Genomic DNA, 25901 nt, shown 5'->3' with positions numbered 1-25901 from the left:
AAAGCATGTTTATGACCCGAGACTTCTCTATAAATGTTATATCATTGATTATGTGAAGTGTTATGTGATATATGTGACTTGTTGGTTGACAGTCGGTCTGTATATTCTATGCTTACTTGTTTATTACGTAACTTTCAATCCGTTAATTGGATTTGGGTGAAACGAAGGGTAGATAGAAGTATGTGTCGAATAGAATCGTATGAGTTGAATATTGATAGATGCTTATGATATGTGAGCAGAAGAGGCAAGGCGTAGGAAAGGGAAACAGGTAGTCAAGGAGTAAGACAGTGGTGATTGAAAGCAAGTGCAGTGTAGTAAGCTAGTACCATGCAAGTGTTCTGAACTTTCTCGAGATATTATAGTGAATGATAGTCCTGTTTTATATTGCAAGTGCTTTGAAGCACTGAACCCTAAACCCTGATTCCAGTTATTGATCTTGAGTCGTAAACCTTATTCTTTCTAAACCATTGATTGTTGTGCACCCAAATACGATACTACTCCATAAATACATACAAACTAAATATCAAACACTGAGCCAGATTGCTTACACATTCAACCCATTGTATCTTATGCTTTGAAAGACCAAGTTTTTGAATCCCTGAAAATTTGATTCCTTTGTTATCCAATTCTTTCATTACCTAACATCCAAGCTTTGGAAATGCCATGTTGATCTTTATGCAGATTAAAACCATTTTCATTATTGAACGTCCAATGTTGTTAATGATCCTGTTTATTGTTTATTACTGCTTATTCTGTTATTATGTTAGAATTGGATTGTTTTTATAAAATTGTGGACCAGATTCGTGGTCAGACCATATAATGGTCAAGTTAGGCCAATGTGTTCCTTGGATCCTGTAGTTAGAGCAGTGATGTGTGCTTTGCTCGGGGTTAGTGTGTGACTGATCAGCAGCCTAACCTTGGTTTTTAAAATGAAAATATAGTATCCAATTCTTAATCATAATTCATTGTTCACTTGATATCGTAACCATTTTCACCTGATGATCATTATTCTCAGTTTTGTCATTGTGACTTGCTGAGCTAGTTGGCTTATTTTGTGCGATGTTGTTTATGTTCTTTTCTAGTTAAAAAGGAACCAGTTGGTACCGAGGATCCCCAGTCCAGCACGAGAGCTAGGGGTTCAGGTTGATCGAGCTGAGCTAGTAGGCTTCTTTTGGAATAATATAAGTTTGTAAAAGTTTGTAATAATGATTAGTACTCAGTTCTGAGTTTGGATAGTTGGGATTTGAACGGTTTGTAATATATGTAAGTGTGTTTGGCTTGTGTGCATACTTTAACCTGTTGCGGTCCGTGGTAGTTGGTAAGTAGGGTCACTGCATATTATTATTATTATTATCTTTATTATTGTTATAAGCAGGTTATAAATAGTGTGGTATATGTGGACCCCAAACTTCTGACCCGGGTTTGGAGGGCGCCACAGTTCTACATGAGCATTGACAAAAGCTTGAACAATGTGCATCTAGCTGGATCTTTCTTCTTGAAGATAATGTCAAAAAGGGGAAGAATATATCTAAATGCCAAAACAGCTAATGGATGTTGAATAACTCTAAATGCAACTCAACAAAACAAGACCTGATGGGAAGATTGGTTTTAGTTTCTGCATTTAGTTAAAGTTTTGACATCGTCAATCAGAACTTGTGCATAATTTCATAATGAACAAGTTGGGGGAGATTGTAATATATAATAGATGATTTCAAAACTTACTGATGCTGACAATGTCATTAGCAATCAGTTATATAATAGATGATGTCAAAGATTATTGATGCTGACAATATCATTAGCAATCAGTTATATAATAGATGATGTCAAAGATTACTGATGCTGACAATGTCAATAGCAATCAGTTACGCTTGGGGCCAACCCTAAGATTAGTTGTATTGTAACCTTAATCTGTAATTTATACTTGTTACACTTAATGTCTGTAAAATATAAATGGAGCAGACTGGAGCATTTTTCCCTAAATAGTGTCAAGCCTAAGAATTCTATCTGAAAGAAGATCAAGAAGGTCATGCCTCAGAAGAATTATGAAGAAGCTTGGAGTTGAATAATTCTGTTTGGTGAAAAACATTCTAAGTCAAGATCTCTACAAGTCAAAGAATTAGTGTTATAGAGAAGTCATTCGAGAACTCAGAAAGACCTATCGAGAACTCAGGAATTGTCTATCGAGAACTCAGGAAATGCTATTGGAGATATCGATAAGTCAGATACCCATGCGAGAACTCAGAGATATCGACAAGTATACATTCATTAGAGAACTCTGAGTTATCAATAAGCCAAAGTCCGTTAGAGAACTCTGAGTTATCGATAAACCAAAATTCACTAGAGAACTCAGAATTGTCGATAAGTCAAGTCAACAATAAAGTTTCAGAGATATCAACAAGCCAACATGCCTATCGAGATGTCAAGTTCTCTACAGCTTAATTGGAGATCTCGAAGTGAAGAAATTTCTCTAAGTACAGAATTGCAGAACAGTTAAATATCTAAGGTTGCAAATCAACAAACAATTCACACAGCTGAATTGACAAGTCTACAAAAAGCAGCTTGAGAGATGTGCAAGATTAATGGTAAAGATTAACTGACAGAGGAAGATTAAAGTAAACACGGGATGCTAAAGATATGCTAAGCCGGAAATGGAAGATTTGCTTTTCTATAAATAGAAATGACAAGTGACAGTTTAGAAAAGCTAATAGCATGTTTATTATCCACTGTGTAAACCAGCAGTTAACTGAGTTATAAAGTTAACACTGGTCCTTAGTCAGAAGTAAGAATTCAGATTAGATCTTGTATTCTCTCTCAAGAAAGAAGCTAAGTTCTAAACCAAGAACTTAGAGATTTTGTAGCAAAACACTGCTTGATTTTTAATATAAAATTAAGTGAGTTTTGAAGATCTTTGTTTTACATATTTGCATTGTTATTTATGTTTAACATCTATTCTACAAAATCATTGGTAACAACCAACTGCTAAACCCAAAGTCGATCAAAAAGTAAACATTTAAGCCAAAACACATTCACCCCCCCTCTGTGTTGTATTCATATCTACCATCCTCCTTTTTGCATCTTTAAGTTCAACTGTTTCTTCACCTGTTTGAAAGATAGCAGCCCTGAGATCATTTATTTTTGCTTTCCTTATATCCTGATCCAGTCTGATGATATAGGCTTTATCAGACTCTAGATTGAATTCAAGTCCCTTAATACCAGAAAATGTAGTGATGATTTTTGCGGTATTGGGCTTCATTTCAACAATATCACCATTGTGATCTCTGTACTTAGGAAAATATGGTCTGTCAGACTTTACAGAATAAAGTCTCTTCTGTCTTTGAATATCATATTTTAAATAACTGGCATCACCATCTGTTGATCTATTTTTCACTTGAAGTAGAAATAGCACATGTTGCAATTCTTCAAAGTACTTCAAACGAATAGCATTCTTCCTAATTTGGAATACCCTCCCATTTGTCATAAAGTATAACATAACATCTTCTTTCAACACAGAATGGTAAACCATTTATACAGATTCAAGTTGATTCAATCTCTCAGGAGTTACAGCTAATCCTGGTTCACTTAAGGAAGTTGGATCATTGGTAGTGTTGTGTATTCTCTTCTCTTTAGAACTACCCAATCCTGATTTGTCTCTTGCTTCCTTTCCTTGAACAACTCTTGCTTCAAAACCACTTGATGTAGTCTTGAAAGGTTGAGTCTGTTGAGCTTTGGTGAATCCTGGTAGTAGACTTGTAGTAGGTTTAACATGAGCACTGTCAGAGGTTAATGTGCCTTTCTTCTTATCTTCTGATATCAAGCCAACTTGAGCTATGACAGAGGTTGCTTGCTTCTTTGTAATATCAGAACTTACTACTTCTTGACTCTGAACAACTTTAGCCATGTCAGAGGTTGATTGAGAAATCTTCTTTTTTCTTCATAGTAAGACTAGTATCTTCTTCATTAATTATTTCCTCATCCATGATTGGCATATAGACTTTTACAAAGTCATCAATTTTAGCTTTGCCCTTGAACCTTGGATCTACCTCCACTTGTGATTTGGCCTTGGTTGCCTCAGAAATTGTCTTCTCTTTTATCACAATGCCCTTAGGCTTTGGAAGTTTCTTTTCAGCAATAGAAGCTTTAGACTTGGATTTGATATTTTCTGCTTTAAGTCTGGTTTCTTCTTCCTTCAGACTTTCAAGGTTCATACCTGGATTGTCTTTAAGAAATAATCTCTTTGAAATCTCTTCATCCAGCTTCTGTAGCTTGGGGTCTTGATAATAAACAGTTGTTTCCTTCCCCTTAAGCTTCAATGTCTGCATAAACTTCTGTGATTCTTGACTTTCACCCTGTATCAGAACATCAGGCCTAGTCAGAACTTGTTTACCAGAACTTATTCTTCTATCAACATCAGAGATTGATCTCTGTGTAAAAGTTCCTATTTTCCTAGATGAAGAACCTTTGCCTTGACCATGACCTCTACCCTTATCAGAGTTTCCCTGGTCATTATTTCCATTATCCTTACCCTTCAGTGGTTGAATAGATTGTGCTGTGCCTTGAAATCATCACTTATCAGCATTTCATCAGCTTTGGCCAGGTGCTCAGCAAGTATGTTCCGAGTTGGAATAAAATCAACTGTGTTCCACTCCTTAATCCACTCCTTTCCTCTAGGAGTTTCACTCCAAGGTACTGGTGCATCCTCTCTAACAAACTTCTTGATTAAATCAGCTTTGGATAGACCTTGTTGAGGTACATGTCCAGATGGACCAGCTGTATCAGCATCTATATTTATAACAGCTTCACCAGTAATTTCAGCATTGTCAGCATCAGAACTTACAAAACCTGTAGTATCAGCATCCTCTGATAGAATAACAGTATGTGAGGCTATAGAGGTTTCAACATCATCCTCTAAATTCTGATCTGTAACTAAGTTCTGATCAACATCCAAATTTTGATGCCCACCTAATCTCTGATCTTCAAGATCATCCAGATTCAGAATTGGTGTTGTTGGAACATCTGCATTGAAATCAGCATCTAAAATTGGTGTTGTTGGTGGAGTGAGTTGACTCTGTGGAGCTTTCAAGTACAGAACCTCAGGCACAACCAAGTTATGTATGTCTATTTCAGCACTTGTACCTGGGTCTTCAGCATGTACTGGATCATTAATAGGAGACACAGGAGGTGTGGGCACTTTCTCTGGAATATTCTCTTGCTCTTGAATAAGAGAATTGTGAGCTGATTCAGCAGTGGGAAGTAATTCAATTACTATAGGTTCTATTGGGATCAGAGATTCCTGACCCCCTTCCTTAGCTGCTGCTTCTAGGATTTCTTCAGAGTGTGATGATTCACTTACAGCCCTTCTGGCTCTTTGTTTTTTAAGTCTCTTTGCTGAAGTAGAGACTTTGGGAGCTTCATCATCAGAATTTAGCTGTCTAAGCCTTTTGAGAGGCCTAGAACTCCCAGTTTTAGTATCTTTCTGAGAAGAGATCTTCTCAGCTTCTACAACAATAGGTTCTGATGGTGGAACCTGTTCCTCAGTATCTGACTCATCTCTCAGAATAATTCTCCTTCTCTTCTGCTGAGACTGAGGCACAGACTATGTCCTCTTGGGTTTTGAAGATGAAGGCTTCACTAGATGTGCTGAAGGTTGTGGTTGAGTTTGAGGTTGTTGAGAGATGGTATGTTTTGATGGTTGTTGTGTTGGTTGTGATGAGTTTGTGGGTTGGACATCAGGATAAACAGATGTATAAGTTTTTGGATCAGCATTTACCAAGATTTATTTTACTAACTGAGGAATCTATAAGGGTCTCAGTACTTGTTTCTTATTGTCAGCATTTAACAAATCATTAAAGGCCCTTTTTGCAATCTTAAAGGGTGAAATTAAATCACTGGCTGGTTGGGGTTCATCAGCATAATAAAAAGTATATATAAGCTGATAGAATCTAGCAAAGTATACTACATTCATATCCTCTGTCATCCTATCCCCTATAAAACCTAGCACAACACTTGCAAAATCAAAATGAGTTTGATTGATAAGGGCATACCCGATTTGCTGACTCATGATGGGAATAACATCAAAGTTGGAGCATGTTAGGTCATACACACTGTATAAGGGGGTTGAATACAGTGTTTATCACAATCAAATTGAATTAAAGAAATCAAGTAATAGAAAACAGACTTTATTCAATATAATAAACTCTGTTACAATATGGAACTGTTCTCTCTCAGTGATGAACAAAATATCACGAGAGCTGCTAGGGTTACAATAAATAATATTCTCGATAATGATAACACTTATAGTGTAAACCCTATGTCTGTGTTTATATACTACACAGTTACAAGATAATCGCTAACTGATATGGAATATAATTCTGCTTCCTAAAATATATCAATCAGTTATCTTTTCTTCCAAGTATTCTATTCTTCATATTCCTTCTTCATGCATATCTCTTCTTGCATTTGTCTTGATCTTCTTTCCTTTCAATCAGTCGTCTTCCTTATCTGAAAGTTTCCTTTGTCCTAATATTATCTCCTGATAAATATCTCCTGAACCTTAAGTACCGATAACTTAAGTTCTGACTTCAGTATAAGTGCTGATTTCAGTTAAGTACTGATTTGTCATGTTTTAGTAAGATCTGAAAACTAAACACAAATCATATTAGACATGACATTATCAAATATATCTAACAATCTCCCCCAACTTGTAAATTAGCATAATATACAAGTTCAACAAATATTTGATGATGTCAAAAACATTAAGTACAAATGCATGAGAATTTGACTAGATAACTACAACTTACAGTCCTTAAACCTTTACCAACTTTAACTTCTGATAACAACTTCAGTCTGTATACACATCAGAATTTATGTAGTTGTAGCTCTTTGACTTGGCTTCAATTTATGATCTCTTCAATATCAGGAGTTGTTCTAAGATAATTCTTCAACAAACATCTCTCAGAATATATGAGTTCATCAATCATTCTCCTTTTAGCATCTTTAAGCTCTGCAGTATCTTCACTAGTTTGAAAGATAGCATATCTGAGATCATTAATTTTTGCTTTTCTCAACTCGTGATCTAGTCTTATGACATAGGCTTTGTCAGACTCTAGATTGAATTCAAGTCCCTTAATACCAAGATATGTTCTGATCTTCACAGTATTAGGTTTCCTATCAACAATGTCACCCCTGTGATCTCTGTACTTGGGACAATATGTGCTGTCAGATTTTACAGAATAGAGCTTCTTCTGTCTCTGAATTTGAGTCTTCAAATAATTTGCAGCACCATCTGTTAATCTGTTCTTCACTTGAAGTAGGAATAAAACATGTTTTAATTCCTCATAGTACTTCAGTGGTATAGCATTCTGCCTTATGTGGTAAATCCTTCCATCTGTCGTGAAGTATAACAAGATGTGTTCTTTCAAGTAAGTATGGTAAACCATCTGTACAGATTCTAGTTGATTCAATCTTTCAGGAGTTGCTCCAACACCTGGTTCACTTAAGGAAGTTGGATCATTGGTTGTGTTATGTACTCTTCTTTCATCAGCACTACCCAATCCAGTTTTATCTCTTGCTTCCTTTCCAGTAACCTCTCTTGCTTCAAAACCACTTGCTGCAGTCTTCAAAGGTTGAGTCTGTTTGGCTTTAGTGAATCCTGGTAGGAGTATCTTCGAGGATTTAACGTGAGCAATGTCAGAGGTTTCCTTTGACTTATCTTCTGATATCAAGCCAACTTGAGCTATGTTAGAGGTTGCTTGCTTCATTGTTATATCAGAACTAACTATATCTTGACTCTGAACAACTTGAGCCATGTCAGAGGTTGTCTTAGAAATCTTCTTTGAATCCAGAGTAAGATTAGCATCTTCAACAGAAATTTCTTCATCCATAGGAGGCACATAAACCTTTACAGGTTCACCAACTTTTTCTTTGCCCTTGGACCTTGGATTTATCTGCAATTGTGATTTGGCCTTGGTTGCCACATGATTTGTCCTTTCTTTTATCACAATGCCTTTAGCCGTAGGAAGTTTTTTTTAATAACAGAAGCTTCATATTTGGAGTTGACCTTTTCTAACTTAAGTCTAGCTTCTTCTTCCATTAGACTCTCAAAGTCCATTCCTGGATTTTCTTTCAGAAATATCTGTCTTGAAATTTCTTCATCAAGTTCCAAAAATTCATCAGAACTTATCCTTTTACCAGTATCAGAAGTTATTCTTCTTTCAGTATCAGAACTTGTTCTCTGACTTGTAGTACCAGCTTTACTTGATGAATGATATTTACCTTGACCATGACCTCCACCCATTCCAGAGTTTCCCGAGTCATTACTACCATCATTTCCCTTCAGTGTCCTGACTGGTTTGCATTTAGACTTAATTACTTTCTCCCCCTTTTTGGCATCAGCAGGTAATAAAATAGAGACAAGCAATTCCACTGAGGATTGGATCTCATTGAGTTTATTTTGATGAGAAGCTTGATTCTTCAAAATTTCATCAATCTGAGACTGTTGCTTCTCTTGGGTTTTCTCAATTTAGGAAATTCTGTCAAAGGTAGGTTGGAAAAACCTTTTCTTTTCAAGTTTCAGATTCATATCTTGCTGGATCAAGTTTTCTTGAATTTTATTCACCTTGTCATGAGTTATTGAGTGTTGACCTTGAAGGTGCCGTGTACTCAATGCAGTAACTCTCAACTGTGTTTTGAAATCATCATTGACCAGCATTTCATCAGCTTTTGCAAGATGCTCAGCAAGAATCTTTTCAGAAGGAACAAAGGTAACTGTGTTCCACTCCTTAGTCCACTCCTGTCCTCTAGGAGTTTCAATCTAAGGTACTGGTGCATCTCCTCTAACAAACTTTTTAACTATATTAGCTTTTGAAGGAGCTTGTAGAGGTTCATGTCCAGAAGGACCAACTGCATCATCATCAGCAGTTGTAGCAGCATTACTAGTAGTATCAACATTTACAGCATCAGAACGTACAGAGTCAACATCTTCAGCATCTTCTGATAAAAGAACAGTATGAGAAGCTATGGATGCTTCAACATCATCCTTTAAGGGCTGATCTGCTTCCAAGTTCTGATCAACAGCCATATTCTGATGCTCACCTAAAATCTGATCTTCAGTATTTAGATGCAGAGAAGGTGTAGTAGGCAATTCTGGATCAACATTAGCATCAAGAATTGGGGTTGTTGGTGGAGTGATTGGAACTTGTGGAGCTTCTATGTACAAAACTGCAGGCACAACCAGGTTGTGAATATCAAGTTCAGCACTTATGCCTGGGTTTTCAGTAAGTACTGGTTCATCAACAGGAGACATAGGTGGTGTAGATACTTTCTCTTGAGCAGTTTCCTGAGTTGGTGATAATGGAGGTGTAGATGCAGTAGCTTTAGCAAATTCTGGCTCCTTTGAGATCAGAGATTCCTGATCTCCTTCTTAGCGGCTGCTTCCTCATCCTCTGAAACTGGCTTAGCCCTGTCCCTGTGAGGTCTCTGTTTCTTATATCTCTTTGAAGGTGGAGATACCTTAGGAGTTTCATCAGAATACATCCTTCTAAGCCTTTTGAGAAGCTTATAACCCCCAACTCCAGTATCTTCTGAGAAGAGACCTTCTCAGCTTCTGTAACAACAGGTTCTGACACAGGAACATGTTCCTCAACATCTGATTCATCTTTTAGAATGAATCTCTTTCTCTTCTGTTGTTTCTGAGGTACTGTCCTAGTCCTCTTCGATTTGGAAGATGAAGGCTGCATAGTAGGTTCTGAAGGTTGAGGTTGAGAAGTCTGAGGTGGTTGAGTAGAGGTGGTAGGTGCTGATGGATGAGGTTCAGATGTTTGAACATCAGGATATAGTGCAGTGTACTTAACAGGATCATAGGTTATTAAGGCTTGTTTGACAGATAAAGGAATTAAGAGAGGTCTTAACACAACCTTCTTATTATGAGTAGATAATAAGTCAGTAAAAGCTCTTTTAGCAATTCTGAATGATGAAATTAATTCACCAAAACCTTGGGGCTTATTATCACAACGGAAACTATAAATAAGCTGACAGAATCTAGCAAAATAGATAGTAGATTTATCTTATGTCATTATATCCCTAATAAAACCTAAGACAGCACTTGCATAATCAAAATCAGTTTGATTTATGAGAGCATACCCGATTTGTTGGCTGAATATGGGAATTGCATCGAAATTTGAGCATTTGTTTGCAAAAGCCTTGGTAATGCAGTAAAAGAAGAAACTCCATTCCCTCCTTATGAAAGATCTCTTCAACTGGCCCAGCTTTTCCAATGTCATTTCATATCCCAGACTGGCCATCATGTTCTGAAGAACTGGTTCGTCAACAGTAGAATAAACACAGTTCTCAGGTAGCTGCAGTGCTTGTCGAACCATAGACAAAGTCACAAAATACTCATCCTCCCCTAATGAGAAGATAATACTCGGGGACCCTTAAGCACCACCATCATCATACACACCGCTTCTCTAGAACTCCAGTACTTGAGTACTAGGAACTGCTTCGGGTGCAGTCAAAGCATACCCAATATCAGAACTAGCAAGAAAGTCCTGAATAAAGTGAAGTTTAGAGGGTATTTCTGACTTGCTAAGAATAGCAGAGAAGTTATTGGGAACAAACGTTACTCCATCGAAGATTATGTCCTTGGGTGCTATTAGAATGTATGAGAAATTTGGTTGCCTGTATTATGTTTGATAAAATGTCTATATGAAAAATCGTCAGTAGATGAGAGAGAAGAAAAGTAACAAGAGAGAGATAAAGTATGAAAGAAAATAAAAGATTTGACAATCTTTTCTCTCTTTTACTTATACACAAAAAGTAACCGTTGGGACACCTGACAGATATGCAGCAGTAAAAAAAATTAATGGGCATGGGTATTCAGTAATCATTACTTATCACATTCAGTTTTTTAAGGAAAAACCGTTCCACTTACCAAGTAATCCCATTAATCAAGGTAGTTCAGTTTTATTTTTAAAATTTTAAAACTGTTCCCACTTAATAAATTTTTATCACAGCTTGACCAATATTTTGTAAAAATATAATCAGTGAGATAATGACCAAAAAATAAATCAAGTAAATAAGGACTTCCATGTCAGAATTAGAACTTGATTTGTATCAGAGCTAAAAAGGTCATCGGAATATGGTTAGTATCAGGATTTAAAAAGTTATCAGAATATCAAACGACTCAGAGACAAAATCTTGCATAAATATAAAATTTCATTAATATATTGAGCAAATACATTTCATGAAATTTAAATTACAAGCTCAAAACTACAAGATTGTCCTAAGCTACAAATCATAACAACAACAGCTTTTGTCCTAAGCTAAGAAGCCAGACAAAGCTGACGGTGAAGAGAAACAGGGAGCATAAATTATTTCTTCTTCCTGCTCTCAACAAAAGAACAGCAAGACAAATAATACGCTCCTGCTATCGGAGAGCTTCCAGCCATTCCTCTTCCAGTCGCTCAAGATGGCGATGGTAGTCCATGTAAAAGAACAAGAGGTCTGTGAGGACCTCTTGGGGAATCGAGTCCCAAATTTCATCAGGAATGGCAGTGACATGCCATTCCTGTTGCCATTCAGTACACCTCATATGGATAGTGAAGGAGTCATAGTTCAGAACTAAGTTGTAATAAACCATGGTTGAAATGAGTGAAAAGGAAAGGAGTTTGAGAGTTTGAGAGTTTGAGAGAAAATGAGAGATGTGTTGGCTGGAATGAGATGTTGGTTTATATAGCCAATAGAATGCCAAGAGACGCAAGGAAAATTGAATGGTTATAGGAAATAATTCTACCTCGTCTCCCTAGACTGATGAGAATAAAAACAGCCATTGGAAGTTTAAAACAGGATTTAATGCGCACATGAAACAAGTAAAAATTACTATGCATAGACGTGTACCACTAACCCAAATTTTATTGACTGTTAATATCTCACCCAAACATATTCTGATTTTAAATAAGACTGTTTCAGATTTTAACCACAAATAAATCAAGTAAAGAATCAGAGTTTAATAACAAGACTTAGACTTATATCAGAACTTAACAGTCATCAGAACATGATTTCTTAACTCGAAAAGTGAATGCCTATATCTGTAATTCTTCACACAAATTCTGATTTCGTTTCTTCAGAACATAATCATCAGAACTTGTCCTCAGAAGTTTTGCAGTATGACACATAAACTATTCATCTTAAATAACATTTATTACCACAGTAATTTTCATCATTCATATGGAGTGTATGTGTGTGCAGTAAGCTAAATATCAGATAAAGATTAAAGTCTAATTCACTTCATTACATCTTAGAAATAAGGCATAACTAAGAACTTTGCTCAAAATCTGTCATGATTCTGAAGTCTACTTTAGAATGAGTTCATGCATGAGTCCACCTCAACTATTTTGTGCTCATTTTATGCATCTTTTGAAATTCCATTTTACAGTGGCTTCTCAGTGTAAGTGAGTCACGACTGCTTATTAGAATTTATGGTATTATTAGAGTATTTCTCCAGTAATCATAGAGTGTGAAAAGTCACCAAGAAAATATTTATTTGCTTTTCTGATGCATATTACTTAATACCAGCAATGCACTTGGGTCGTCCCTTCCACATTTTTACTCTAGATCTCAAATGAGTACCTGATTTTTATTCCTTTTTCTTTTGATAAGTGAGGTTTATCAGCACTTAGTACATCCATCAGATTTACTAATATCAGAACTTAACAGATAAGAAGCACTATTCTAGTTTTTGATTTAGTAATAAGATACACAAAGTAAACTTAACTAAGCTCAATATCAGAATTTGCTTGTGTTAAAAGATTTCCACATAAACAATTACTTCAAACATGGGATCTTTAGTATATTAAAGACTACTAGGTCAGCATCTAGCACAGTTATCCTCATTGGATTGAATAGTCACAGAAACATTCATATCACTATCAGAGTTTAGAAATACACATCATATAACAATCAGTACTTAAGCAATTTTCAATTTAAGCACGGAATACACAAAGATAGTAATATCTATAAATACTGATCATAAAATCTGATAAAACAGAACATAAACTAAGCAGACTTAGAGAAAGAACCTGAAACTATTCCAAATTTATTTACCAATCTTGTAAAAGTAGCTTCACATAGTGGTTTTGTGAAGATATCTGCTAGTTGTTGATCTGTTGGAACAAAGTGCAATTCCACTGTACCTTCATCCTCATGTTCCCTTATGAAGTGGTACCTAATGCTGATGTGCTTTGTCATTGAGTGTTGAACTGTATTACCTGTCATAGCAATAGCACTTTCATTATCACAGTAAATAGGGATTTTAAAGTATGTTAACCCATAATCCAGTAGCTGATTCTTCATCCAAAGAATCTGTGCACAATAGTTTCCTACAACAATGTACTCTGCTTCTGCAGTTGATGTGGAAATTGACTTTTATTTCTTGCTGAACCAAGAAACCAATCTGCCTCGAAAAAAATTGGCAGCTTCCACTTGTGCTTTTCCTGTCAATTTTGCAACCTGCAATATCTGCATCTGAGTAACCTATTAGTTAAAAGTCTGATTCTCTAGGATACCACAATCCCAGATCAGCTGTTCCCTTAAGATACTTGAAAATTCTTTTCACAGCTGTTAAGTGAGGTTCTCTTGGATCTGCTTGAAATCTTGCACAAAGACAAGTAGCATACATGATATCAGGTCTACTAGTAGTTAGATAGAGTAGGGAGCCAATCATACCTCTGTAATCAGTTATATCTACTGATTTACCAGTATCCTTATCCAATTTTGTTGCAGTGGTCATGGGAGTGGATGCACAAGTACAATCTTGCATTCCAAATTTCTTCAGCAAATTTCTGGTGTACTTGGTTTGACAAATAAAAGTGCCTTCTTCATTCTGCTTGACTTGAAGGCCCAGAAAATAGCTAAGTTTTGCCATCATACTCATTTGATATCTTGACTGCATCAGTTTGGCAAACTTGTTGCAAAGTCTCTCATTTGTAGAACCAAAAATGATATCATCAACATATATCTGTACCAAAAGTAAGTCCTTTCCATGGTTGAGGTAGAACAGTATTTTGTCAATAGTTCCTCTGTTATATCCAGTTTCCAGAAGAAACTGAGCTAAAGTCTCATACCATGCTCTTGGAGCTTGCTTAAGGCCATAAAGTGCGTTATCAAGCCTATAGACATGATTTGGAAATTTGGAATCAACATAGCCTGGAGGTTGTTCAACATATACTTCCTCTTCCAATTCTCCATTGAGAAAAGCACTTTTTACATCCATTTGAAAGACAATAAACTTTTTGTGAGCAGCATAAGCAAATAATATCCTTATGGCTTCCAATCTAGCAACTGGTGCAAATGTTTCATCATAATCAATTCCCTCATGTTGAGAATATCCTTTTGCAACCAGCCCTGCTTTATTCCTTGTAATTATGTCATCACTATCAGTTTTGTTTTTGAACACCCACTTTGTACCAACAACAGTTCTGTTCTTTGGTCTTGGCACTAGGGTCCAGACTTTGTTTCTTTCAAATTCATTTAACTCTTCCTGCATTGCTTGCACCCAATCAGCATCTTGAAGAGCTTCTTCCACTTTCTTTGGTTCAGTCTGAGAGAGAAAAGAATTATAGAGACATTCACTTGAAATAGCTGTTCTAGTTCTGACACCTGCATCAGGATTTCCAATAATTAAGTATGGTGTATGTGATTTAGTCCACTTCCTTGCAGATGGAAGGTTTTCTTTAGAACTGGATGTTCCCCCATGATCCATGCTATCTTCATCGACATTTTCTGATGCTCCCCCTGAAACTATGCTCTCTGAGTTGGATTCTTCAGAAATTGAGTTTTCAGAATTATCAGAACTTGGCTTATTGATGAATCAGAACTTGAAGAGCCAGTTGTATGTTCTGATGCTTCTTGAGATGTGGTTGTATCTTCAGTATGCTCCCCCTGCACAGGTGCATCTTCCTTTAGTGTATTCACCACAGTTTCAATAACGTCAGAGTTTAATCCATCAGAGTTTACAGTATCAGGATTTAGACTTTCAGGATTTCCAGTATTAGAATTTAAGTCTTTATTTTCAAATCTCAGCTGATCATGATCATTGAAATCTTCAAGTCCAGTAATCTTCTTATCATCAAAGGAGACATTGATAGATTCCATGACAACCCTTGTTCTTAAATTATAGACTCTGAAGGCTTTTGTGGAAAGTGGATATCCAACAAACTTCATCAGCTTTTAAATCAAATTTGGATAGCTGTCCAGGATGAGTCTTAAGAACAAAATACTTGCATCCAAATACATGAAAATACTTCAGATTTGGCTTCTTTTTCTTCACCATCTCATATGGTGTCTTTCCATGCTTGTTAATGAGTGTTGCATTCTGAGTAAAACAAGCAGTCTGCACAGCTTCAGGCCAAAAATAGGTTGGTAGCTTTGCTTCATCAAGCATTGTTCGTGCAGCTTTAATAAGAGTTCTGTTCTTTCTTTCAACAACTCCATTTTGCTGTGGAGTTCCAGGAGCAGAAAATTCATGCTTGATTCCATGGTCTTTGCAGAACTCTTCCATGATCAAATTCTTGAACTCAATGCCATTATCACTTCTTATTATCTTCACAAAATCTTTGATCAATTTATCCAGTTGCTTGATATGATCAATCAAGATAGGTGTAGTTTCACTTTTTGTGTGCAAGAAATACACCCATGTGTATCTGGTGAACTCATCTATTATGACCATAACATATTTCTTCTTTGTAATAGACATGACATTCACTGTACCAAATAGATCTACATGTAGTAGGTGATAAGGCTCAAGAATTGATGACTCAGTCTTGCTCTTGAATGAATCTTTTCTTTGTTTTGCCTTCTGACATGAATCACAAAGGCCATTAGGAGCAAACACTGATTTTGGCAGTCCTCTCACAAGATCTTTCTTGACTAATTCATTTATGTTGTTGAAATTTAAATTAGAGAGTTTCTTGTGCCAATTCCAGCTTTCTTCAATTGATGCTCTACTCAACAGACAGATTGCAGAACCATCAGTACTTGTTAAAAGCTTGGCTTCATAAATGTTACCATGCCTGTATCCTTTCAGAACAACTTTGCCTGTCGATTTGCTTACAACTTCACAGTGTTCTTCAAAGAAATCCACATGATAACCTCTGTCACAGATTTGATTAACACTCAGCAGATTGTGTTTAAGTCCTGAGACCAGAGCTACTTCTTTAATGATGACATTCCCAATATTGATGTTGCCATATCCCAGTGTTTTTCCAATGTTGCCATCTCCATAAGACACACTTGGGCCAGCTTTCTCCACAAAGTATGATAGCAGGGCTTTATTTCCAGTCATATGTCCTGAACATCCACTGTCCAGAACTACGATGTTTTTCCTGTTGCCCTGCAATCACAAAGACCACTAATGATTAGTTTTAAGGACCCAGACTTGCTTGGATCCTTTGGCCTTATTAAGTTTGTTAATATTTGCAGTGGATTTAGCATAAGAGTTTATGTTAACATTTTTCTTATCAGCATTTACACTATCAGACTTTGAATCAGAACTTACACTAGAAGGAACAATGCTAACTTTCTTTAAAGAAGGTTTTATTTGATAATACTCATAGTACAAACTATGATATTCCTTACAAGTATAAATGGAATGCCATAAACTATCACAATGAAAATAAGGATTTTGTGGCTTATATCTAACAGACTGACTCTTAACTCCTAACTTTGAAGGTAAGGAATTTATGTTCTTATTCTTCCTGCAAAAAGAAGCCATATGGTTAGAACTTCCACAGTTATGACATGTTTTTCTATGAGCATTAGGACCAGGCTTATATTCATTGCTTTTATTCACACCTTTCTTTCCATTCCTATTTTTCCTAGGTGACTTTACCTTGTTTACATTCTTAACATCTTTCAGCTTATGTTTAAGCTGCTTCTTTGTCATTAAGCCTACGTTAACTTCAGTTGTCTTTTCCTGTTTTAGTTTGTCAGAAATTAATTCCTCTTTAACTTATGATTTCTCAGTATCAGACTTTACAGCTACAAACTTAACAGGTTTTAACTTTGGTTTTTGTTTAACAACTATAGGCTTAATTTCTACAGTTCCTTTATCATTCTTATCATCTCCATAACCTAAGCCCTCTTTCCAGTTTCCATTACTTAACAAATTCTGAGTTGTTCTGCCAGAGTTAGTCCAAGTCATGATAATCTCTCTTCCTTTTCTAACTCAGTATTTAGAGATTCATTTATTTTAAGTACGTCATCCCTAACATAGAAAGCATCATCTCTATCATTCTGAGTTTGATGGAACATGACTAACTCTTTTTCTAAATAATTATTCCTCTTTTTACAAGCAATATTTTCAGAAGTTAATCTTTCACATGTTAAAGTTTGATCTCTATAACTAATGAACATTATTTTAAGATATCTTCTGAACTCATTAATATCATCAGTATGAAAGGCATAAGTAGTTTGAGGTACCTTTTAAAGGAATTTACGGATGAGCGGAAGCGTGAAATAACAATTTATTCCGTAAGAACCATATACCGCACATATAGAAAAATGTATAAAAGGGAAAAACTGAGGAATCGAAACCATACATCGTGAATCGAAGCTTTATAAAATTGGAGTGCTAGCAGTTGCTCCTCAGTGTGTGAAGGACTCTACCGGTATCCACCAAGAACGATCCTCTTCGATGAACCTTTTTATAAAACTGAGCTTTTTATAAAAATGGAGTTTTTGGGAGAGAGAGAGAGAGAAGAAGAAGATGGAGGCTAGGGTTTTCACAAAACCAAAATTGTGTGTAAAAAATGAATGAGCCATCCATCTCATTCTATTTATAGGGCTCTCCTAGGGTTTTATAATATATCTTTATATATATTAACCCCCACATTTTATCTTCATAAAATGCTTTAATAATAATTAAAACTATTTTAATCATTATTTCTTTTTCTTAACTATTTAGAAAATAATTCTCTCTCTCATTATTTCATCAAAGAAAATATTCTTTTATGGTGTGACCCTGTAGGTTCAATATTATGCCGGTAGTAGAAATAAATAATAATAAACTTTTATTAATTATTTACATGAATACTAAAATTCACTAAATATAATTAACTAATTAATTATATTTATTCTACATCGTGAGTGATGCTTCTCAACATATCGCGACTATCCGGATAATATGAATTCACTGCTTAGAATATCAAGAACTTGTCAGTGACTAGTTACCGTACAATGAATTCCTTCTACCCTTATAATATCCCGAATAAATACAAGGCATGGATCTCGTGTCAAGCCTATCAAATTTAATCATATGATTTCTTATTCATAATGCAATGTTCATATTAATGCAAATTAGAAACTCCTTTCTAATTTCATACACTCTGGCCAGAGATTCCAGAACTCGCATACTAAGAATAACATAGGATATTCTCTTCCTATACTGGAAGGGGTAGATCCTCTATTGACGTTAACTATCTCTATACACAAATCCATATGCCCAGAATAGACCGAATGGATGTCCTTGAGAATAAGGACTAAACCAAAGCACAGTTCATTATATATAAGATACCTCTAACGATCTCAAGTCTAAGGACACTTGTACAACTATCACTTAGTGAATAACTATTGACACGTGAGTAATCTCCATTAATTGTTCAACTTACCGAGTCATGTTCAGTGAACTTATTCACCTACATACTAGCTATAGTGTCACCACACAAATGCCTATGAGAACAGACATCCTCCTGAAGGGAGCAAGCATAGTATGTACCAATCTTTGCAGATTATTAATTACCAGTTAGTAATCCTATGACCGGGAACTATTTAAGTTTAGAGTTATCATCTTTTAGGTCTCACTATTATGATCTCATCATAATCCATAAAAAGCTTTACTCTAAACTATGGTATATCTTATTTAAACATTTAAATAGATAGAGCCCGTAATAAAAACAAAACAAGTCTTTTATTAATTATCAATGAAATCAAAACAGATTACATAAAAGTTATTCATAAATCCTCATACGTGATTGGACTTAGGACATATCTCTTTCAATCTCCCACTTGTACTAAAGCCAATCACTCTAGTATCTAATACCCATCTTGTCTTTATGACGATCAAAGTGACTTTCAGAAAGTGGCTTTGTGAGTCGGTCTGCTATGTTGTTATGTGTGTCAACTCTCTTTCAATATAATACAAGAAATGTTACCGCGCTCCCATTAAGCCTTTTGTAGACACATGGTTCATCTACGTTTTTGATAAAACCAAACTCTTTGATTATCTCATCAAAACGGATGTTCCATCTACGAGAAGCTTGCTTTAAACCACATATGGTTCGCAGCAGCTTACACACTAGGTTTTTATTTCCCTTGGAAAGAAAACCATCTGGCCATTTGCCAGATCTCATAGTCGTAGTAAGCAGCAATCGCAAGCAAAATCCGAACTGATTTTAACAGGGCTACAGGTAAAAGGTTTCATCAAAGTCAATCCATTGCCTTTGTTTGAATCCTTTTGCCACAAGCCTGGCTTTAAAGGTCTCCACCTGGCCATCTGCTCTAATCTTTCTTTTGTATACCGTATACATAGATTCCATTTCGAATTTCATGGCACTTTGCCATTTCTTTGAGTCAACACTACTCATAGCCTCATTATAGGTCACAGGGTTGTCATCATCAATGATTGACAACTCATTGTCATTCTCAATGACAAGGCCATAATACCTCTCAGGTTGGCGAGACACTCTCTCTGACCTACAAACGGGCTGTTCCACAGAAGGTTGTGCAGTCTGAACAGGTGTTTCCACTTGATCCGTAGTAGTTTGTGCTTCTTGAACTTCATCAAGTTCAATTTTTCTCCCACTGTTTCCTTCAAGGATAAACTCCTTTTCCAAGAAGGTAGCATGTCTGAAGATAAACACCCGATGATCGGTGTAAAAGTAATACCCCAAAATCTCTTTAGGATATCCCACAAAATTACATTTTACGGATCAAGATTCCAGCTTATCTGGGTCAACTTTCTTGACATAAGCTGGACATCCCCAAATCTTAACGTGTTTAAGACTCGGTTTCCTTTCTTTCCATATCTCATATAGAGTTTGAGGAACAGATTTGGAAGGCACCTTATTCAGTAAATATGCTGAGGTTTCCAATGCATAACCCCATAAGAATACTGGAAGATTCGCATAGCTCATCATGGACCGAACCATGTCTAACAAAGTTCGATTTCTCCTTTCAGATACCCCATTCAACTGTGGAGTATATGGAGGAATCCACTGGGAGACTATACCATTTTCTTTGAGATAATCTAGAAACTCTCCATTCAAGTACTCACCACCTCGATCTGATCGAAGAGTTATAATACTATGTTTGGTTTGTTTCTCCACTTCATGCTTATATTCTTTGAACTTTTTAATGGCTTCAGACTTGTGTTTCATCAAATACACATATCCGAATCTAGATCGATCATCTATGAAAGTAATGAAGTATGAAAATCCACCCATGGCTTGCGTAGACATTGGTCCACATACATCTGTGTGTACCAATCCTAGCAAATCTGTAGCCCTCTCTCCATGTCCACTAAATGGAGATTTGGTCATTTTACCCAATAAACAAGACTCGCATGTAGGATATGATTCAAAATCAAAAGGGGTCAAGTAACCCTTCCTTATGCAATGTCCGCAGTCTAACTTCACTAATATGACCAAGTCTGCAGTGCCAAAAGAAAGTGAGATTTTCATCATCCTTTTTCTTTTATTAGTTTATTCAATCTGAAGTAAATTATGTCACATACATACAGACCATTATTTAAAATACCACGTCAATAAAGAATATTATCTCTAAGGATAGAACATTCATTATTCTTAATAATAAAATGAAAAACCATCCAAATCTAACATAGGAATAAAAACAATATTCCTTACAATCGAGAAAACAAAATAACAATTATTTCAAACAATAGACTTGCCCGTAAGCATATGTAAATGAAATGATCCTACATCTTCAGCAGCAACTCTTGCTCCATTTCCCATCAGTAGAATGACCTCCTCTTCCTCAAGAGTCCTACTTCTCCTTAGTCCTTGCAATGAATTGCAGATGTAAGAACCACAGGCGGTATCTAATACCCAAGTAGAAATTTGACTTAATGACATATTCATTTCTATCATGAACATACCTGAATCAGAAGCGGTAGTCTCACTCCCCTTCTTCTTCTTCAACTCTGCAAGGTAAACCTTGTAGTTCCTCTTCAAGTGCCCCACCTTGTTACAGTGAAAGCAAACAACTTTGCTCTTGGGGTCTTCAGCTTTTGGTGGAACCGGCTTTTCTTCACCTACTTTCTTCTTCTTGGAAGGGTTCCTCTTCCTTTTCTTAGGATTGGAACCTTCACCAATTAGAAGAACAGAACTCTTCTTAGGGGGGAAATTCTATTCCGCAGTCTTCAACATGTTGTGGACTTCAGTCAGGCTGACATCCAGCTTATTCATGTGAAAGTTCATAACAAACTGCGAAAACGAACCCGAAAGTGATTGCAAGACCAAGTCTTGGCTCAGCTCCCCATCCATGGCAAAACCAAGTTGTCCAAGACGTTCAATCAAATTGATCATCTTAAGTACATGGTCATTCACGGATGATCCCTCAGACATCCTACAACCGAACAGCTCATTCGATATCTCATATCGAGCTGTCCTCCCTGCCATATCATACAACTCTTGTAGATGCATAAGGATAGTGTGAGCATCTATATGCTCATGCTGCTTCTGTAGCTCAATGTTCATAGAAGCTAGCATGATGCATTGAGCAACATTTGCATCATCTATCCACTTACGATACACAACATGTTCATCATTATGTGCATCGTTAGCAGGTTCAGTAGGATTAGGTGAGTCAACCACATATTCCAGCTTCTCCGCCCTGAGAACAATTCTCAAGTTTCGAAGCCAGTCAGCAAAATTAGGACCAGTCAACTTCTGAGCATCTAGTATACTCCGGAGTGATAGTGCAGAAGACATAACGAATATAGTAAATCTGTAAATGATAAACACATAACAACACTTAGCAAATATTCAATTTCATTTCAAAACACTATATGAATCGGGTCTTTATTCATAAGTGGCTCCCACTATTTTATCTAATTTATACAACCCCTAAGTGAAAATTAGGCATTCATAATGCTAGTGGGAATAGGGATCCTACCTTCCATTACACAACGTCGGCTGTAGCACGAAACGTCATGTGATGTTCAATAGGCAGACAACTCTTGTCAATTACATCTTATGTTCTTCCCTAATATAATTTTAGCCTCTTGAATAATTGAGTCACGGCTGTATCACGACAAACTCAATATTCTAAGTCAAGTCTAACCCAACATTTCGTACAATTGAATCAGTCTCCAACGGCCCACAGCTGTAGCACGTAACGACCTTTAGATTCTAATTCAATATACACATCTCTATGTAATAGACAAGTATTTCTTATTTCAAAATCAAAGCCCTCGGCTGTAGCACGAAATGACAATGATTTAAAAATAAGAACCACTTTCTATCATGTTGGAAGGCTATGACCGACACAAGCCCGTTGTGTCATTGGCCAATTACTACTTGATATTATTTGATTTTAGAGGGATTATATTACGTTACAATCATAATCATATTATAAAGAGATTCTTCCTTTTAAATTATATATTTCAAATCAACAATCGATAATCAGATGATTCCCAGATCGGGTGGAGCATTGTCAAGAGGCGTCACTTAATAACCCTTTCTTACAGATAGAAATCTGTTGTTGACAGAATCATCCTTTCTCTCAAAATTGAAAATTTATATTTAATTACGTGTTTCATAAACTCAAGAATCTCATGATTGTATTCATAATATTATTGTCAAGGCAAGAAACGATTCCTATTCTAGATTTTCTATAGCACGCCTTATATTGATTTAAGTTCACCTAAATCTAGCATCGCATGGTAAACACAGCCATATATCTCATATATAAAATAAATAAACAAGTAAGCATGCAAGTAATATCATGTCACACATTGATATAATGATTTATGGATTTATTATAGCATTTAAAAGCAATTAAAACAATTAAAACATGCTCAAATTTTAAAAAAGACAGATGGGCTGTAACGCATTACAAGAACACGTTACAAGGGCTGTAACGCATTCCGGTAATGCGTTACAACACTTTTGAGCCTTTAAGTGTGTAACGCATCCCGTAAATGCGTGACCCCTTTTTCCCCGCGCGTGCGCTACACGCGCCCAGGCCCCTGACCGCTGCAGCAGCAACAGGTTTTTTTTTTCTTTTGTACTTTCCTGCCGTTGCCTGTTTGTCTTTCTGCTGTTACAAATAGAAGGTAACCCCCTTTTTCTTTTACTCCCTTCCTTAATAACTCTTTATTAATTTATTATTTTAATTTTATTATTAATAAATTAATTAACATTTAATTAATACATTAATAAAAATCAAAATAATATGATTTCTTAAATCAGGCAGTAGCAGAAAATTATCAAAACAGCCATGGGTCCTTGTGCAAATTTTAATCATATTTATTCACATGCATAATTATTCCATGAATTTTAATTAAAACAATATTTAAAAATTCATAACAAATAATCTACACATCACAAAATTATGAAAAAAATACCTAGACAATCTACAACACTTGTAGAACCCAGATCAGTAGTCAAAATCTCATGCAAAAATTATTTTGAATTAATTCATAATTAAATCCAAATAAACTTGCAAAAATCATAATAAATCCATACATGCATAAAAAATCTGAAATTTTTTATATGAATCTCTATATGCAGAACCTAGCTCTGATGTCAATGAAGGAATTTACGGATGAGTGGAAGCGTGAAATAACAATTTATTCTGTAAAAACCATATACCGCACATATAGAAAAACGTATAAAAGGGAAAAACTGAGGAATCAAAACCATACCTCGTGAATCGAAGCTTTATAAAATTGGAGTGCTAGCAGTTGCTCCTCATGTGTGAAGCACTCTACCGGTATCCACCAAGAACGATCCTCTTCGATGAACCTTTTTATAAAACTGAGCTTTTTATAAAAATGGAGTTTTTGAGAGAGAGAGAGAGAAGAAGAAGATGGAGGCTAGGGTTTTCACAAAACCAAAATTGTGTGTAAAAAATGAATGAGCCATCCATCTCATTTTATTTATAGGGCTCTCCTAGGGTTTTATAATATATCTTTATATATATTAACCCCCACATTTAATCTTCATAAAATGCTTTAATAATAATTAAAACTATTTTAATCATTATTTCTTTTTCTTAACTATTTAGGAAATAATTCTCTCTCTCATTATTTCATCAAAGAAAATATTCTTTTATGGTATGACCCTGTAGGTTCAATATTATGCTGGTAGTAGAAATAAATAATAATAAACTTTTATTAATTATTTACATGAATACTAAAATTCACTAAATATAATTAACTGATTAATTATATTTATTCTACATCATGAGTGATGCTTCTCAACATATCGCGACTATCCGGATAATATGAATTCACTGCTTAGAATATCAAGAACCTGTCAGTGACTAGTTACCATACAATGAATTCCTTCTACCCTTATAATATCCCGAATAAATATAAGGCATGGATCTCGTGTCAAGCCTATCAAATTTAATCATATGATTTCTTATTCAAAATGCAAAGTTCATATTAATGCAAATTAGAAACTCCTTTCTAATTTCATACACTCTGGCCAGAGATTCCAGAACTCGCATACTAAGAATAACATAGGATATTCTCTTCCTATACTGGAAGGGGTAGATCCTCTATTGACGTTAACTATCTCTATACACAAATTCTTATGCCCAGAATAGACCTAATGGATGTCCTTGAGACTAAGGACTAAACCAAAGCACAGTTCATTATATATAAGATACATTTAACGATCTCAAGTCTAAGGACACTTGTACAACTATCACTTAGTGAATAACTATTGACACGTAAGTAATCTCCATTAGTTGTTCAACTTATCGAGTCATGTTCAGTGAACTTATTCCCTAATAAGCACCTACATACTAGCTATAGTGTCACCACACAAATGCCTATGAGAACAGACATCCTCCTGAAGGGAGCAAGCATAGTATGTACCAATCTTTGCGGATTATTAATTACCAGTTAGTAATCCTATGACCGGGAACTATTTAAGTTTAGAGTTATCATCTTTTAGGTCTCACTATTATGATCTCATCATAATCCATAAAAAGCTTTACTCTAAACTATGGTATATCTTATTTAAACATTTAAATAGATAGAGCCCGTAATAAAAACAAAACAAGTCTTTTATTAATTATCAATAAAATCAAAACAGATTACATAAAAGTTATTCCTAAATCCTCATACGTGATTGGACTTAGAACATATCTCTTTCACCTTTAACTCAGCAGCTTTAGAACTGCTATCAGCATTCGCCATATCAGCATTTGCCATCAAGGCATAGTTCTCCTCACTTTCAGAATCTAAAGTGTCTGTCCAACTTTTCTTCTTAGTGACAAGCGCCTTGCCTTTGTCATTCTTCACTTTTTTGCAATCAGGAGATATGTGGCCTTTCTCACCACAGTTGTAGCATTTGACATTTGTGTAATCTCCTCTGTCAGACTTTCCTCTTTTGCCTTCTGATTTTCTGAAATTCTTCTTATTTTGCACCTTTCCTGAAAAACTTCTTTCCCTTCCTGAACTTTCTGTATGCGATCCTTGTGATTCCTTTCACCATAAGAGCACACATCTTCATCATCTCTTCATCAGCATCCATCTCAGGCAAGCTTTCAGTTTCTGAGTCATCATCACTATCAGAACTTGATGACTCAATATCAGACTTTGTGAAGAGCGCTTTTCCTTTGCCTTTCCTTGAGGGAGCTGCCTTGGGGGATTCTTC

This window comes from Apium graveolens, chromosome 10 (assembly GCF_009905375.1).
Source record: "Apium graveolens cultivar Ventura chromosome 10, ASM990537v1, whole genome shotgun sequence".
Classification (NCBI taxonomy): Eukaryota; Viridiplantae; Streptophyta; class Magnoliopsida; order Apiales; family Apiaceae; genus Apium; species Apium graveolens.
Note: the sequence above shows the minus strand (reverse complement) of the source record.